At 44.7% G+C, this 14,466-nt stretch overlaps 1 protein-coding gene across 1 annotated transcript in view; it reads right to left on the bottom strand.

The window, feature by feature from the left end:
- Positions 1–7,909, bottom strand: part of LOC133454937 (lysosome membrane protein 2-like) — a 56,646-nt gene extending 48,737 nt beyond the window's left edge. Inside the window, exon 1 of the mRNA XM_061733680.1 lies at positions 7,712–7,909. The gene's annotated coding sequence lies outside the window, so the exon portion shown is untranslated. The remainder of the gene's footprint in view (positions 1–7,711) is intronic.
- Positions 7,910–14,466: the final 6,557 nt, after the last annotated feature.

Below are 14,466 nucleotides of genomic sequence, written 5' to 3'. Positions count from 1 at the left end.
CATTTAATGTACAAACTGTGTAGTATGATTGCTGCTTCAATTTTAAACAATGCCACAGATGTCCCCGGTCTTAGTCCCTACATGGGACTGTTGTCTGGAATATTTCAAGGAAGTATTCCGACTGGAATTGACTGTTGCCTCAGAAGACGTCCATGGAGGCCCAGGAGAGGAAGAGGGCAAGTTACGCTGAACAGATGGCCGACTGTCAGAGGCAGATGTTGAAAGTCCTTTGCAAACTAGATGGAGTTGGGAACCAGGGGTCATACTGTTCAAGGATCAAGGATCAAGGATGAAGGAGATTTTATTACCATTTTGTACAAGAAAAAAAAATAGTTTCTCAGATTCCAGAAGAAAAGACAAATCCAAAAAGTAAAACGATGAGCTAAATGTTACAAACTTCATTTAAAAAAAAATAAAAAAATAAAATAAAATTTCTAAATAAAAAAAAAAGAAATATGTGTACGTATGTATGAACCTACAGTGGATGTTGTAGCCCTGATACAGCTTTCTGCCTGAAGGTAGGGAGGCAAAAAATCCACGAGGGGTGAGTGGTGTCCGAGGCCGGTTTCAGGGGGGGCATATCTGAGCAAAGAGGTCCTGCAAATCCTAATGTGGAGTCAATCCCATTTGAAGATATGAAGGAGAGAATCTTGAAGATTGTGAGGGGATACAACGGAATCCCGTACACAATCCAGCGCTTGTGTGAGCTGGTCACAGAACCCAAAAGGAACTTCACAGATGGCATATATATATTGTAGCACGGCGAGTGCTACGGGGGCCCGACCGACAGGACAGAGAGGACACGGAGTTTAGTGCAGAACCCTTTTTATTCCGAACTCCTACGCGTGCACAAGCACAGCAACACACCGATCACAGCAGCTCCTCCGTCGCCCCCTTGCTGCTGTCCAGCCCTGCCCTATCAAGGCTGGCAGGGTGGAGAGGTTGATGGGCCACACCTGTGACCCATCACCTGAGTGGCTGCAACTCCTCCCCCCTGCTACATATATTTATATATATATATATATATATATATATATATATATATATATATATATATATATATATATATATATATATATATATAAATATCACAACATATCTGTACCGTTTCTGATTGGGTGGGCAATGTGCATCGTTTTTAGACACAACAATGAACGCATACCGCAAAAGTTGTGTCTCGGCAGAGGGACCCGACGTCCCAGCAAAATGAGCACAACAGAGAAGTGTTCAGAACAGCACACATGGATGCCTGATTTATGGTTCTGCGTTAAATCGACGGCGTAGCCTACGGCGTAGACTCTGCGTTGGTGTTACGCAACCATAAATCAGCCTTGAGGGATAGTGAACCGCGTGGAAAACCCCCTACACATAACCACGCCTCCAGCAACAGATCCACCAATCAGGAGTTCTACATGCTCAAACACAGAAAATGAGAAAATACGTTTCAGTGTTTTTTTGTCTAAAAGAAAATAAAGTTTATAATCACTGCCTCGGTGCTCCCGTCTGCCCACTCTGCTGGTTGGTCAAAGAAGGAGAAGATAGATGAACTGATATGATGATAGCATAGTTTTCTATGCATTTTGGGGGTTTGACCCCCCAAAATCTTTTCGCCTGCGCTGCGCGGCATCGCCCACCCTACAGTTCAGTCTGCCCACCTTAGTGGGCCTCGCTAAATCCGGCCCTGGTGGTGTCCTTCAAGATGTGACATATGAAGGTGTAAATGTCACTGATGATGAGGATGGTCTTGTTTTTGACCCCTTTGCATGCACTTCACCGCACGTGCAGTGCTTTTCTATCTGTAGCAGAGCTGTTACAATACTTCACATAGATGGAAGCAACGTTTCCTTATCATATCTTAAGAGGTGGTGAGGTCCAAGCTACCCAGACCTGCAGGTACTCAAGGAACCGCCATCAGCCTCCTCGAGGAGTAGAGGTGTTGTTGAGCCATCTTTATTGGGGTGGCTGTGTTAACTCTTCAGAGGACTTATAAACTGTTTCTTTCAGGTGAATGAATCCGATTTAGCAATAAACATACATACTACAGTGATTGTGTTTTACCTTCTGTAATAAACGTGTTTGATTCTTCAGTGCTGTTTGTTCCCTTTGACTCATATTTGCTAATTGTGCTGTATTTTACATCAAGGTTGAGTTGTGTACTCAGGTTTCTTGGCATTACTTTCCCTGGAGCTGAGTTTGTTAATTTAAGCCCACAGGACAGCTGTACCTCAGAGCACAATCCCAAGGCTAGAAAAGTTCAGTCACGAGAGAGTTTGATTAAAAAAAATAAGAAAAATAAACCATAGAAATGAGCAGCAAGGCCTTAACCCTAATTGCTCCATGGTGTGTCTCAGATGTAAGTCGCCTTGGATAAAAGCGTCTGCTAAATGAGTAGTAGTAGTAGTTGTAGTAGTAGTAGTAGTAGTAGTAGTAGTAGTAGTAGTAGTAGTAGTAGTTTCTTTGTTTATTTAGAAAAGGTGCACAACAAAGTGATGGGGAGATAGTGTGAAATTGCATGAGAAAGTCTGGATTAGTAGAAAAGTATGTTTGTTTGAGTGATGCAGCACATATATGAGGGCTCAAGAAGAGTTTTCTGGATCTGGACGTGGGAGCCAAACCAGTTCATAGTGAAAGGTGTGCTCCAAGTGTTTGGCTTACAGGGTCTGTTGCTATGGACTAGTCACTCCAGGTTTTATTCCGTTATGGCTGACCTTTGTCAGTGTTTCTTTTAATAATTTTCATGGATAGAATTTCTAGGCACAGCCAAAGGGCAGAAGGGGTCCGGTTTGTTAGTCAAAAGATTCAGTCTCTATGCAGATGATGTGGTCCTGTTGGCTTCAATGAGCCATGAGTGTGGAGTTGTAGGGATGAGAATCAGCACCTTCAAATCTGAGACCATGTGTCCTGGTTTTTGAGTTTATGTTCCTGGTTTTGTCAAGTTTGGGCTCTTGCTTTCAATTTTCTTATGGATTCTGCTCAGCAGTGCATTTTGTCTGCATCTGGGTCCAACACCCAAAGTCTTGGCACCATGGTTCTAAGTCAGAAAAGGATGGAATGGTTTCTCTGGCTTGTGGATGAGGTGCTGCCTCAAGTGGAGGAGTTTAAGTACCTTGGAGTCTTGTTCACAAGTTAGGGAAGGCAAGAGAAGGAGATCAACGGGTGGATCGGTGTGGCGTCTGCAGCAATGAAGACCCTGTACCAGTCTGTTGTGGTGAAAAGGGATCTGGGCCAAAGAGCAATGCTTTCTGTTTTCCAGTAGATCTATGTTCCTCCACTCACATGTTTTCATTGAGTGTGGGTAGAGACCAAAAGAATAAGAACAGACGAAATGAGCTTTCTCTTTAGAGTGGCAAGAGTATCCCTTAAGGATGGCATGACAGGTTCAGTCATCCAGAAAGGACTTGGAGTAGAGTCACCAGTTCTCCAGTTGAGATGGAGATGGGCATCTAATGAGGTTTCCCCACCCCGAAGAGCTGGAGGAGGTACCCTGGACCTGGGCTTTTCAGTTTAGGGTGGTAATTAATGAATAGATGGATGGATAGATGGATTGGCCCTATTTTTTACTGCACATGTTTTTTATGAAAACAAATCAGCGATGTTACAGGGTCTAAAAAAAGGGGCGTTATATTGGATGTGATTTGTAAATATAAATGAATACTGGGAAGAAAAGATCCAACTTCTCAATATTTCTGATTCTTTGTTCCGCTGCAGTCTGTTGCTTTATTTCAAACATCATTATGGGCTGCTCCTGCTCTGTTCACTCAGCTGAAACATCTGTATTGAAATACTCAAAACAAACATCTTAAATCAGTCTTTATCCCTTGCTAAGGGACTTGTTGTTTTCACCCCGCTTTCAGCGATGTAGGCACAAATCCATCTGACCCTGTTCATTCCCAGCCTGGAGCTGGACGTAGAAACACATTCTCAGGGAACATGGGGGGAAACAAAGCATTTGAATTAGGCTATCTGTGCAGTGAGCTCTCAGTCTTGAAATGCAATTTTGCAGGTATTTGCCAAAAACACGCCAGAAAAACAGCAACAGAGCATAAACGTTTCCTTTTTACAAAGGTCTACAGAAATGCTGTATTTCTTGGAAATCAACTTATTTGTTATCAGGTGTGGCTCTTAAATTTAATATAAAACAATCTTTTGCAGTTGACATACAGTTTTGAGATCATAAATGTTAGTCCTACAGGATATATCATGTCTTTGGCTTAATCAGGTTTGTTTATCTCACTTCCCAATATATTTCCTAGCAGTCTGACGACATGAAGCAGGAAACATTGAAGGAGACTACAGAACACCCCACCCAACGCAAACAAAAGAGACAGTTGTTTTGACCAGTTGATACTCACGCATGTTGGGTGACGCCTTCATGAAGATTTATAAACTATGTTAATTTATTTTGTCAATTTAAGCATACTTTGTTGACTCTGACTATTTATTGCATCATATTTTGCATCTGATATTTTCTCCAGATGACCTTTGTCTCAGTTTGGCTAGCACTGAAAAGTCAAACAACAGGGACCATTGTTCCAGGTCATCTTGTAGTTCCATTATGTTCTTTGTGTATTTTTGACCAAAACAATGAATTTATTAAATGTAAAAACAAAGACTTGGACAAATTCTGCACACAAAGTCATCAGCGTGGAATTTCTTTAAAGCTGTCCTATTCAGGGAACCACTTCGGACCAGCATATTACCACAAACAAAGTGCTCCTCTAGTGGGACAAAGTGTTATTACAAGACATGCTGGGCCATCTGTGCTCATTAGCGCAGGATCGTCAGTGGCTCTTTTGTCAAGATAACAGATCAATTTGCACCCATATATATATCAGAAGTGGTATTACTACATAGAGTGGCTTTAAGATGACTACACAACAACTATAGTATTTAGTATCTCAGTATAAAAGAAGAGGCTCTGGTGGTTGTGGCTTCTTCAAGATTGAAAATGCCAACATCGTTACAATACTTTCATGCAGTGTGTTGAGCTGCATATGACAAAAATTACAGTTATAGCTTAGCCTTTTACAGTATGTATTCTAAATACGCATCTGCTCTTATAAAACATTTTCACTGCGTAAATCAGTACCTTTACATGCACTAACAGAAAGTCAAATTATTGCCTTAGTCTGACTGTTATTGAAGTTTTTAAAAGCCATGTATACACCTTAGTCGGGCTGTACTCGAACCCAACTGGAGCTCTTGAAATCGAGCTATTAGAGCCATATAATGCGGTTCTAAATCAAGCTATTTCGGCATGTAACTGCAAACTACAGTTAGCCGAGCTATTGACTGGCCTGGGACTCCCCATCGGGAAGTAACGAGCCGCGGGAGCGGGATTAACAACAGTCATGGAATCACAACAGCACAGTAGCAGAAGAAGAGGAAGACTTTGCGTGCATCTTACCAGCAGCATGATCAGAAACGGTATGTACGAAATGTACAGAGCTGCTACATCGTTGCCGTCCATATCTTCACGTGTTGTTGTCCTCCGTCTATGTTTACTTCAAATCTGCCACACTTGTTTACTAATTGTTCCAACTAACCAGAAGAAAGCCAACATGAAAGGGCATGTAGGGCCACCTAGTGTCAGGGAGTCAAATGCGCCTCAGTCCGTAATTCGATTCTCTTCCCACACATGTATACTCGGATTTATCGGAAACTCCAGTTAGATGTTTAATTATACATAGCTTAATTATTGCTAATAGCTCAGTTTAGATGGGTGTGTAACTGCACTGATTCTCTAGATAGGTGTGATAAAACTACTTCATCTGCTTCTAACAAAAATAAAACATTTGAAAAGTGAAATTCAGACAAGACTCAGAGCAGATAGCGATTAACGCTGCAGCTAGCATCCAGGGTTCAATTCAATACTCTGTAGGCAGACTGTAAAGGCTCCAGGAGGGGGTCCGTGATGGGCTTGAGGTAGGACAGGTCGAGCTTTTCAAGGCTCTTCATGACCACAGATGTCAGGGCGACAAGGATGTAGTCATTGGAACAGGGACGATGATGGATAAGGTGGCACGTGACATTCAGAGATGGACCGGTTGAAGATGTCCGAAAACACAGGTGACAGCTGAGTGGCACAGGGCTTCAGTGTTGCTGGGGAGACGCCATCGGGCCCCGGGGCTTTTCTGGGCTTCAGCCGAGTGAAGACCTTGGGCTCTCTCAAACTTGGTGTAAAAGGTGTTGAGATGGTCAGCCAGTCCGGGAGGGAGGGGTGATGAGAGTGCTTTTTATCTTGTAGTTGGTGGTGGCTCGGAGGGTCTTTGGTGCCTGAATCACGCTTGAGTTTGGCACAATAGTCCCTTTTAGTCATTTTAACGGCCCTCTTGAGGTCCTGTCTGGCCAGCCTGAATGTGTCCATGTCACCTTCTCTGTACGCCTGCTCTTTCTGGCGTCTGAGCTCTCTGAGCTGCTTGGAGAACCAGAGCTTTCGATTATTGTACCTGGTGATGGTTTTGGTTGGGAGGCAGACCTGCTCACAGAAGCTGATGGAAGAACATACAGTGTCAGCAAAACTGTCGTTTCATCCTCGACGGGCTTCAGTGACTCCGGGTCTGTAGACTCCATGCAGTCCTGAAGCATGTCCTTTGCCTCTGGAGTCCACCTCCTCACTGTAGTCCTGGATGGTTTGGACCTTTTCAGTTGCTGCCTGTATGTGGGGACCATCTGTATGATGCTCTAGAGCGGTACAAGTGTTTTATGATGGAGTAGAAGTGGTCCAGAGTGTTGTGGTCCCGCGTAGCACACGTCACCAGCTGTTTGTAGTTCGGCAGCTCCTGTGAGAGATTGCAGGTGTTGAAATCTCCCATCAAGAGAACTACCGAGTTTGGCCGAGAGGTTTCCACGTCGGAGATCTGCTTAGCCAGCCATGGTAGTGCTTCGCCGACGGGGGCTTGCGGGGGCAGGGCCGCCGCAAGGTGCCACCGCACGGGGCCTCGCGCCCCAAGGGGCCTTGCGCTATGGGCCGTTTTTGAAAAAAAAAAAAAAACAAATATTGAAAAAAAAAAAAAAATATATATATATACATATAATTTTTTTTTTCCGTTTATTTTTTCCTTTTTTCCCTTATAAATATCAACAGTCACGTTCCATTACAGACCTAAATGTGTACTAGTCTGTGCATATCAATAAATATATGTGCAATGATGCGCGTGTCTGTTGTTATACAACTGCGTCAGACCAAGCGCAGACACAAGGTGCTCTGATCCAGACGGGTGGTCGAGAGAACGAGACAGAATCAGGAAATTTCCATCAGGGGATGAAAAAAGAAAAAAACTAAAGAAAATGGAAGAGTTTAATGCCTCTCTGAAAGGCTCGTTTGATAAATTTGTTACAAAAATCACCAATCCGACCGGGTCTCAAGCAGCCGCGGGGCCCCGCGTCGAGGCAAGCCAAATGATGATGAGGCAGGGGAAGGTATCCAGTATTTTGCTAATTGGAGAGTTAAAATTGCGCATATAGACACCCGATCCGACTCGAAAAACCCCAAAATTTCCCCCCCGGCCATTTCGCACAGGGCCTCGCAAATCTCCCAGACGGCTCTGTGCGGGGGGATGTAAACTCCTGCGAGGATGTGTGGAGGAGAACTCTCTCGAGGAGTAGAAAGGTTTACACTCAATAAAAACTGATTCCAGGAGGCCACAAAAGTGTTGGTGTGATATAATTTCATTCGTGCACCAGTTATTATTGAAGTAAAAACACAAACCTCCTTCCTTTGATTTCCCACTGGCCTCCTTGTCCCGGTGTGCTCTGATCAGCTGGAATCCAGGTAACTCCGTCATGCAGCCAGGTCTCACAGAAGAAGAGAGCCGAGTTCCTCTGGAAGTTCTTGTTAGTCCGTAGCAGAATGCTGATTTCGTCCAGTTTATTGCACAAAGAGCGTACTTTGGACATGCAGATAGCAGGGAGCGGAACACGCTGGGCACCAGCCCGCCGCTCCCTGTAGCACCGGGAGGGACGCACAACTGTCGGCCTGCATCCCAGGTTTCCTCCGGCGGGGATAGCACTCCTTTAATTCCTCTAAAGGAGTCAAAAAAGCGAGGGAGAAAATTCAAAAAGCATAGATTCCCTGATGGATAGGAGAGTATTCGGGTCGAAGATATGTCACATACTGGCAAAGATGCACTATCTACACTAAAAAATACAAAAAAAGTCGGGAGCACTGAAATACTGTAGCTGCCTGGATAGAGTTCCGGCGCCAAAGGGTTGTGGGTTAGTGTAATTAAAATGTCAATACAGACTGGCTGAATCAATACATCCAGTAAAAACTTTCTACCTCAATATAATATACAAGAAGTGTACTTCAGTTTTAGTTTCTGAAACATGGGAAATAACATTAGACAAAGCAGCATCTTTTTTCAGAAAACAAAACATGCCTGGCCTAGTGTCCAAGCACCAAGGAGGTTGCTTTCAACAGTACAGTGTGGTTTCCCAGCTGAATTTTACAAGGAATTCTGGAGTATATTAGCACCAACATTTTATAAAATGATTCTAAATGCTAGGGAAAATAAAAGCTTACCCTTAAATATGAACTCTGCTAATATTAGTCTTTTATTAAAACCGGACAAGGATCCCTTGCTCCCATCGAGCTACCGCCCAATTTCATTGATAAATGTAGACCTTAAAATAATTAGCAAGGCCATTACTGAACGTCTGAAAAGAGTCACCCCTTCTATTATACATCCGGATCAAACAGGCTTCATTAAAGGTAGACATTCGTCTACTAATATTCGCAGATTATTAAATATTATAGACTATTCGAGTATCAATAAACAGGAGACTACTATTATATCCTTAGACGCGGAAAAAGCATTTGATAAGGTAAATTGGAAGTTTCTATTGGCAACTTTGCATAAATTTGGATTTGGCGAATCTTTCATTGACTGGATAAAAATATTATACAGCTCTCCCAAGGCACGTGTAAGGACAAATGATCAAATCTCTACAAGTTTTACCTTGCAAAGAGGCACTAGACAGGGTTGCCCTCTCTCTCCCTCATTATTTGCAATATTTATTGAACCTTTAGCAGCAGCTATTAGACAAAATCAAAATATTAAAGGTATACAAGGTAAAATATTAGAGCACAAAATCAGTCTTTATGCGGATGACGTACTCCTCTTCCTCCAGAACTCACGATCTTCACTATCACAGACAATTGCACTTATAGAGGGATTTTCATCTCTGTCTGATTATTCTATTAATTGGTCTAAATCCACTGTTCTGTGTGTTAACTGCAATTTTAGGAATATAACCAATACTCAATTACAATCAGGGAACATTAGATATTTAGGCATAAACATCTCCCCTAGGCTGTCAGAGTTAATAAAATTAAATCATGTTCAGCTTATAAAGAAAATAGAAGATGATCTTTCCAGATGGAGCTCTCTCCCCATTTCGCTCATGGGTAGAATAGCCACCATTAAAATGATGGTTTTACCAAAAGTAAATTATTTTTTCTCAATGATACCATGCAAACCCCCTCTTTCCTGGTTTAAATCGTTGGACTCATATGTATCAAAATTTCTGTGGAAAAATAAAACTCCACGTATTAGTTTAAAGACATTGCAAAAATCCAAAGAATATGGAGGTTTAGAATTACCTAATTTTCAGTATTACTTCATAGCCAGTAAGTTACAGTATATTGTAAAATGGTCAAAAGATCATCCTTTAGATAGTCAATGGCTGGACTCAGAGCAAGTGTTTTGTAATGAACTAGAAATCTCAGAGTTACCATTTATTAGTCAAAGTATCAAACGTCATCAATGTTTCAAAAGCATTAATATTAGCACAACTTTATCAGCTTGGTGGGAATTTCTTAAAATAGCTAAAATTTCACTTTTTCCATGTGACCGTACACCCATATGGAACAACCCAGACATCGTGAAAAATGATAAAAAGATGGTTAACTTCGTTCAATGGAGAGATCAAGGAATACGGTACTTACAGCACGTAATTGTAGGAGGACAGTTTGTACCTTTCAATACACTTATTGTTCAATACGGAGTTAGCAGGAATAAATTTTTAGAGTATCAACAACTTAAGGCAATAATAAATAAAACATACAAAATTAGCCAATTAGATTTACAACTTCCCGCTAAGATAATAGATTTATTGAATCTAAGCACTTTAAAGTTGTTATCAAAACTCTACAGGTTAGTGTCTAAACTGGACGATTCAGTCTCTCTCCCGATCTCTAAGTGGGAGGCGGATCTCTCTCTTAATACCGACCAGTTTTCTTGGTCACAAATATGCTTAAATACGTTTACTATGACTAAAAACCCAAACCTACAACTTATACAGTACAAAGTTCTTCATAGAATACATTATACTGGACAAAGGATGTTCCAGATGGGCTTTGTCACCTCTAATATCTGTTCACAGTGCACAGAGAACACCCCAGATAATTATATGCATGCTTTATGGTTCTGTACACCGGTACAGAGGTTCTGGAAGGAGATTTGTGAGGATTTATCCACATGGATCAACCACAGAATCCCAGTATGCCCCACGGTATGTATATTAGGTCACCTGGGAGACACTCAAATAGATCCTAATTGGACACACCGGGTTCTCACTGCCTTATGTATCGCAAAGAAAACCATTTTAGTAAATTGGAAACAAAAATCCAGTTTATGTATCAACCATTTTAGGAATCTTTTATCAGATCATATTAGTAGTGAGATAATGTCTGCCTCCACTGAACAACATTCGGCTGAATTGCACTCTCTGTGGTCCCCGTTTATTGGCTTCGTTACCTAGTGGGGGCGGGGGGGTGGTGATCTCGTAGCCCTTGGGGTTGGGGGTCGGCTTGGGGGGTCTGGGGCGCGGGCCTCTGGTGGCCCCTGGGGGGCGGTGGGGGGGGCCGCGGGGCCCTGTCCCTAGCCGGTGGGGGCCTTGGGGGCCTGTGGGGGGGGTTACCTCATGGCGGTGGGGGGGGGTGGCTGGGGAGGGCTCGGGCGGGGGGCTGTGGCTGGGGCGTCTCCGGGCCTCCCGGGGGGGGCGGGGCCGTGGACGTGGGGGTCCCACCCGGAGGGCCCGGCCCTGCCTGGGTGGGGGGTGGCTGTCTGCGCTGGGGGGGCATTGCTGCCTTGGTCCTCCGTCGCTGGGCGGGGGCCAAGTGCCCCTGCGGATGTGGGGACTCCGGGACCCTTGGGGTGTCCGCCGGGGTGGCCTCGGGGGGGGGTGGGGCCGGGTCCGGGGAGCGGGCTTCCCCTGACCGGGGGGTGCACGGGCGGGCGCGACGGCGGGGTGGCACCATTCCCAGGTATCTATGTCTTATGTTGTCAGTATGAATGGGAGGATGTTGGACCGTTTCCTCCTCCGTCTGGGGGCTCCGGCGGCGCCGGGGGCGCCCTTGGAGGTACGGTGGGGCCCTTGCCCGGCTCGGGGGGCCGGCCCCCGTCTGCTGGACGGCCGGTGGGGGGACGCGGGTGTCTTATCAGGGCCGGCTTTGCTGGTCCTGCTTCCTGGCTTCGGCCTCCGCTCCCCCTCTTGCCCCCCCTACACGATTCATACGCACATAGGCGAAAGGCGGGGGGTCCGGGTCGTGGGGGGCACTGTCCCGCGTGGCCCGGCACTCCCCGCCTCACGGTTTTAACAGCAAAATAGACACTGCACATTCAACACTTAATAAATACATTTGACAAGGACACGTAGTTCGGGAGGGGGGGGGGTCTGTGTCATACTTGGCCCTCCCTCCTCCCTGTTTTTATGGCATTAATCACATGCACTCAACACAAGGGGCGGGAGGGGGTCCCACATCACCCGCGTTCCCTCACCGGCCTGGGCCTGGGACGGGTGGGTCGGGTTACCCGGGCCTGGCGGGGCCCGCCGTGCAGCCTGGGGTGCCTTCTGGCGGTGCTGGATCCCCCCGGGGAGGGGGAAACGGTGCGTGATTGTATGTCTGTGTCGGTGAGAATGCGGTATGGAAGGGTCCTGCCATGGAGGATTTGAGCCTCCATTGGCAGGACATCAAAAACTTAATAATTTATCAATATTATATTATACAAAGATGGTTATTATTATTAGTATTATTATTAGTATTATTATTAGTATTATTATTATTATTATGTATAGTATATTATATTATTATTAGTATAGGTATCGGATAGGTGAATGGATGAATGAATGGGATGCCTGGGTCTGGGGCCCTCCGTTGTCGGGCCTGCGCGTGTGTCGCCTTGTTGGGGGGTTCCCTCTCTCCGGGCCCGTCTCCGGTCCCCCCCGCTGCCTCTACGGCGGGGCGCCCCTCTGGTCTTGGAGGGCCACTTTCGTGGGGGACGGGTGCGCCTGCCCGCGTCGGCGGCCGGGGCGGCTCTGTCTCTCCGGGCGGGCTGGCCCCCTGCCGGGTGGGGGTCGCTGGCCTGAAGGGTGAGGGCCTCCTGGCCGCGTGTCCGGCCCGGACCGGGTGGCCGGGGATTGCCTGGGTCGCGGTCCGCCGCCGCGGGATCCCTGGCTGCTTCTTTCCGCGCCGTGGGGGCCCCGCCCGCGGGCCCCCTCGGCCGCCGCCGGGTGGGGGGGGGGGTCTCGCAGGCGGTGGGTTGCCTCCCTCCTACTTCTCCCCTCTGTGGGGTTGCCGGTGGCCTGGGTTCCGGGCTCTTCCTTGTCGGCCTCTGGTCTCACGGGTGGCGGGGTTGCTCCCCCCCCTCCCCCACTATAGATACACTTCAGGTGGAGCTTTGTTTGGTTTATTACACACATACACACACACACACACACACACACACACACACACACACACACACACACACACACACACACACACACACACACACACACACATATAGTAATTTAGTCACACGCATACACACACACACACACACACACACACACACACACACACACACACATGCATGATCATATACATACACACACACACGCATAGACATACACACTGGCTTGTTCACCTGCATGCTGGCTCTCTAGTTTTTGGGTTTAGGTAGCGGTAGCGATAGCTTAGCTCAGACTGCGATCAGATCTCAAGATTTAGGTCGATTGCTGTTCGTGTTTTGGATGGCTCCGTGCCGGTTTCGTGCTTTGTTTGTGGTTTTTTTGTTGCAGATTTCCAGTGCTTGACGTGTGTCTCCGTGTGTTCCTGCTTCCTGGATTGGCAGTGGATGTCGTCACCACCCCCCCCCACCCCCTCCCCCCCCCAAAAAAAAAAAAAAAAAAAAAAAAAACACTGGGTTTGTATGTGTATGTTTATGTATGTGTACGCATATGTGTGCGTATATATATGTATATATTACATATAGTAATAATGCACATATATACACTTTTGGTTTCTACCGTCATGGTATCAATCAATAATATGTGTGCAGACAAGGTAAAAAAAAAAAAAAAAAAAAAAAAAAAAAAAAAAAAAAAAAAAAAAAAAACAGTACAGTGTGGGTGTTTAGTTACATAAACTTTATAATGCACTGAAATGTATCTCTGATTTCCAAATGACTCTTCCGATCTGGATTTTATTGTGGAAATGAACTGCTGTAGTAACAGCAGCCTGTGAAGTGTCACTGTAGCTTCCCAGATAACAAAATTCCTCAGTGAGTTCTTGTGCCATGACAAGGGAAGTAAAAAATTCCCCAGCGCCTGCTGCAGCTCCGCTTCCTGCAGTGTTTTTCTTTAATCCTACAAATGAAAGGAAACCTGGGATCCCTCATTTTGTTGTCTTTTGAGTGAATATGGTGATGGGTGGTGATAAGACCAGCCACCTCAGATTCAACCCCATTTTCATCTTTAACTTGACATTTGATGCAAGAACATGAAGCGCCATCATTACTAAATAAAACATTTTTCCATTCAGTACCATAAAACAATAACTGTTGAACTTCAGTCTATTGATATATTGTTAATTATTAACTTTTTGTTGGAAACACTCACTGCTTCCAACGTTTATGGTTTTACTGGTATATCTGGTTGGTATGAATGGTTTTAAATTTGAATGTCAGTTAAGTTGTTTATAACTTGAGTTTTTTTTTTTGCAGTTTCTTGGGCATGGTGTTCTTTCACGCATGGACACTAAAGACGTTGAAATCATGTAATTTTTTTCTTTCACTTGTCACTGCAGTCTGATGATAATTTCAAAGAATCCTTTATCTTCTTCATTTTCCACAGAACAAAACCCTGCTAACTTTACTGTAAATGAATGATATAATATGTCAATTCTACAGTTTGTATCCTTCATACTGTTTTTTTTTTAATGTTTTTTTCAAAGGTTGTAAAAGTGAAGCATACAAGAGTAAAACGTGAAAATTGAGCCTGTGGTAAATCAAGAGTGGTTCAATAGTACGGTGCCGATGGTAAAGTGCAGAAGATGATTCCAGAAGACAAAATGCAAAAGACTAAAATGTGTGAATAATTATATTTATCTGAAATAGGAAAAATTGCACAATATAGATATGTCCACAGGAGGGATTGACATGTGGTGTTGAGTGTGGTAGCTCATCTATGATAAGTTTGCAG

Source organism: Cololabis saira, chromosome 11, assembly GCF_033807715.1.
Source record: "Cololabis saira isolate AMF1-May2022 chromosome 11, fColSai1.1, whole genome shotgun sequence".
Lineage (NCBI taxonomy): Eukaryota > Metazoa > Chordata > Actinopteri > Beloniformes > Belonidae > Cololabis > Cololabis saira.
This window is presented reverse-complemented; position numbering and strand designations above follow the sequence as displayed.